We start from the raw sequence: 4,488 nt of genomic DNA, 5'->3' as shown, positions 1-4,488 counted from the left end.
ATGCCCATCATTATATTTGTTGTATCGGCACAAAAGCCAACTCAGTTCCTAAGATCAACACCAACATTCTTTAGCGATTGCAGACAACTGTCAAAACTCTGAAACACGCCTTCAGCTGTCCCATTGGGACAGGTGACAATGTCTAGGACATCTACATCAGTCTCTAGTTTCTCGTCTACAAAACTCACACAAATAGCTAGCTGTTTGCAAACACTATTGTTCGTTGTTTCGTCGATAATAATCGAGAACGTGGAGGCTTTGAGGTCATTTACCAGCTCTTACCGATAGTGGGGGTACAATCCCTGTCGAACAATATTTTTGCTTTCCTGCCGTCACACGGTTTAGGACATCCTTCTCAGGTAAGAACTTGAGAAGATGGATAACTTTATCTGACAGCGAGAAAGGCAAATTGCTGACAACAAGGAACTCTCCTATTTTTGCCTCGATGACGTCAGTTGCAACTCGATTTGGCTCTTTACAATGTCTAGCCAAGAAAAAGCCGAGGGACTTTACTTGTGTGTGATATATTTTATCATTGTTACTTTAAAAAGAAATTTGGGTAAAAGTAATATATATATATATATATATATATATATATATATATATATATATATATATATATATATATATATATATATATATATATATATATATATATATATATATATATATATATATATATATATATATATGATGGAATTTCCTTTTTTGTTTATTCAGTGAGGAACAGATTCTCGATCATTAAAGATAGTTGTCCATTTTCCGTAAGAGTGCATGGAAACTGCAAACGGATCTATACACGTCAACTCTGCTGGGTTCATTTTTGCCACACCAGGTACAATTTATGGACAGTCCGTAAGTAGTCAATAAATTCAGGAGAGTACCATTCAGCACAAGAAGGTGTCAGGAATAAAGTCAGTGGACCCAATATCTCAATCATTGACTTTAGTTTATAGAAAAGAGATTAACAAAACTACTGAGATTTCCTGATTTTTGACTGATTGGTTTTTAAATGCATCTATTTCCTTTAAAGCGAGCCATTAATCAACTCTCCATAACTTTCCAGTGTCCCGCAATCTGCGGAGAAAAAAAAGAAAAAAAGATGCGCTCGATGCAGAATATCTCGGTTGCAGCTCCTTTTTTTGATTTTAAAGCCAATATACGTATGTCTCTCGTTGTTCAAGCCAAGGGACGGTAACTTTCCTGTACAAGGGTTTCGGACAAGGCGGTTCTAAAAGTGTCCTTCTTGTTTTGATCTGACTCTGTTTTTATGAGTTACGGGTTATTATATTTCTTAGTATTGGACATGATCGTCTCTTACTAGGTTGCTAGCTACCGCTGCAACCCGGATAGATCCTTTATGTGACTATATCGAAGTGCATTTTATAATAGCTTTATATTCGTTATTTATTATAACAATTCGTAAGACAATGCTTCGTGAATGATATCCCTCCCCCCAATAAGTAAATCGCTCCTAATATGTAAATTTTAGAAAATCAACAGGTCTAGACAGAGTCTTCACCATTATGTGGCTTTTTATTCCATGGTTGTTCCTCACCAGACGCAAATATGGTGTAGAATATCAATTCTACGATATAAATCCCGGCTGTGACCCAAAAAATAATTTGCCAACGTTCGTGAGTTTGATTGCCATGCGTTAGTTCTCCAACAAAGATGGGAACAATAAATCCAGGCACAGTTGCCACTGTGTTGGTAAGACCCAGCAAAATACCTGCATAATTTGGAGCAATGTCCATATGGTTTACCAGATATCCACAGAACTTTCCAGAGACGAACATGACACCAAAAATCATGAGAGTTACAACAACGAGTCGATTGCACCCAGAAAAAGAAACAGCAACTAGGCATATTGCAGGCAGGAGAGTAGAGATTCCATTACATATTTTTCGGACAGTTCCTTGCTTAATAGTGTTATCCCTGCGTAGTTTTTCCATGATCGAACTTAAGATCAGGCTAAAAATCCACATGGCAATGTATGGAAGTGCAGATAAGCCGGCATTTTCAGCAATGTCGAATCGAAGAATCTGTTTCATAAATGTAGGAAGCTCCACTATAAAAAAGTACCAACCCCAGTTGCTGCAAGTGTGACCAACAACAATAGCCCAGAATGGCATTGACTTCAGGATATCTATCCAAGGTGGACGAACTTTTTGTTTCTTTACGCCTTCGACCGACGTCTTTAAATTCATGGAATCAATAAGGAACTGCTTTTCTACGGAGTTGATAAATTTATGATTTAACGGAGAATCAAACACAAAAAATACCCATAAAACACACCAGATGATTGCTATGGTGCCCTGAATGTAAAACACCCAAGCCCAGCCAAGTTTTACAGCTAAGATTCCAGAAAATGGTAAGAAGATTACCGTTCCAAGAGACATGCCTGAATATATGAATGATCCTATTCTTACCTTTTCAGTTGGAGGTGCCCACTTTGACACAAGAACATGCATTGCCGGCAAGGATAGACCTGCTGCTAGTCCTTCCACCAACCGAACAGCAATCACGAGCCCAAAATGAAAATTTGCAGCCAATGGAGTGATTATCGTTAAGACAGCGTTGACAGTGACAGATATCCAAAATACCCATTTTGCTGAATATTTTTCGGCTAACCAGCCACCAAGTATTTGTGTCATAATATAGCCCCAGAAAAAAGCTCCCTTAATTAGTCCCTGGGTTCGTTCATCCCAGAGGAAGGGTCCATCCTGATTTGATGAAGTTTTGGGACTAGATGACGACGGAATCGTACATGCGTAAGTAACGTTGGCCTCATCATTGTTCAGATCATCATGAATGGTCTTATCCAATTCTGTGTGATTAACCATAGCTACAATAGCAATAGACATATTAATCTTTAGTCCATATAGTATGGCGAGCCCAGCAGCGGCTAAGAAGGTAAAGATAACCCTTGCTGCTATCACTGGTCCTTTGTTATCATTACTTAATTCAACCATTTTAAAATTATTTTAAAGTTATAAATATTTTCTATTTCAAAGTCTTTCCAAAACTAGGTAAAATTCTCTGAGGCTTGTAATTTTATGTTTCCAAGTTATTTCTAATTATTTTGTTTGTTGGCAATCAATGACTAGGTCACATAAATTTGCTTTTGATAGTTTTTAAAATTTCCTAAATTTAAGTGGAAAGTAAATCTTTTTTAAAAAGCTTTGAGCATTTTTAACTGCATTGCTTCTAATCTACTTCACACTAACTGTTCTTCCAACTATTGTCAATTTCCTCTATATTATACCTCTTCTATACCAATATTAAAATTAACTAAAATTTGACTTCCAAAAAATATTGTCTGACACTAACTATTTTCTTTCCTCCATTTGGACACGTCTTGTTAGTTTTATAATGACAAATGAAATATCTGATTTTTGTCGTGCAATCTGCAATAAGCTATTTGGCAATATTCTGAGGCAACTACAAAACTTCTCTATTTTACTATGCTTTCATTTTTTGTATCTCTTCAAATAAATTCCGATCATAAGGGTTGCAGTGGCAGCTGCAACCTAGTGAAGTTTGAACAATGGTCCATAGTAACCAAAAAAAGCAAAAAAACTTGCTAGCGCAAAACAAATGTCATTTATAACTGATTACGGAATGATAGCTATTATCTTGTTTAAAATAGAAAAATACAATTTTGAAAACCAATTCATGGAAGTTTTGAAACATACCCTGACATTCCCTAAGAAATTATATAAGATCTAAATTGAAGTACGGAGATAAAATTACCGTAGCCAAAACTCTATAAAGAATGCTTACACTTTCCTGGATTGAACAACAAGAAAACTCATTTTTTTTTGTAATTCTACATCTGATTTGTCTGTTTTTTTTTGTTGTTTTTTTTCCTCCGCTGTTGGCACGATACTGGAACATCATAGAGAGCTCTATAAGGGATAATTTCAAAGGAAATGGTTATAGCTACGTATTTTTCTAACCGACAAAACATAATATTATAAATCATATAAATTTTTGACAAAAAATTATATCTTCGTCTACAAGATATAATGAGGTCTTAATCGTAGGTTACAACCAAAAATCACCGTATAATAAAACGGTATGATGACGTCAGTTGCAACTCGAGTTCGTTCTTTACAATGTCTAGCCAAGAAAAAGCCGAGGGACTTTACTTGTGTGTGATATATTTTATAATTTTTACTTTAAAAAGAAGTTTGGGTAAAAGTAATATATATATATATATATATATATATATATATATATATATATATATATATATATATATATATATATATTGATAGAATTTGCTTTTTATGTTTATTCAGTGAAGAACAGATTCTAGAACGCACTAGCTAAAAATTCAGAAATACTGTAAAAAATAACTGCCAAGCTATGAAGAACCGTTATATGTAGACGATAATTAAATAAGACACTAGAACTTTAATTTCCGTTCGAATTAGCCTCTCGCGACCTTCTAGGACCACAGAGTCGATACGATCACTCCTG

General features: G+C 35.0%; 1 pseudogene; it reads right to left on the bottom strand.

The window, feature by feature from the left end:
- Positions 1-1,505: 1,505 nt before the first annotated feature.
- On the bottom strand, positions 1,506-2,975 carry LOC148946266 (sialin pseudogene; annotated as a pseudogene).
- Between the last annotated feature and the right edge of the window lie 1,513 nt (positions 2,976-4,488).

The sequence above is a fragment of the Artemia sp. Qi Xiang Cuo genome, chromosome 12 (assembly GCF_049724085.1).
Source record: "Artemia sp. Qi Xiang Cuo chromosome 12, ASM4972408v1, whole genome shotgun sequence".
In the NCBI taxonomy this organism is placed as follows: domain Eukaryota; kingdom Metazoa; phylum Arthropoda; class Branchiopoda; order Anostraca; family Artemiidae; genus Artemia; species Artemia sp. Qi Xiang Cuo.
The sequence above is the reverse complement of the archived record's forward strand: the minus strand, read 5'-3'. Positions and strand labels throughout refer to the sequence as shown.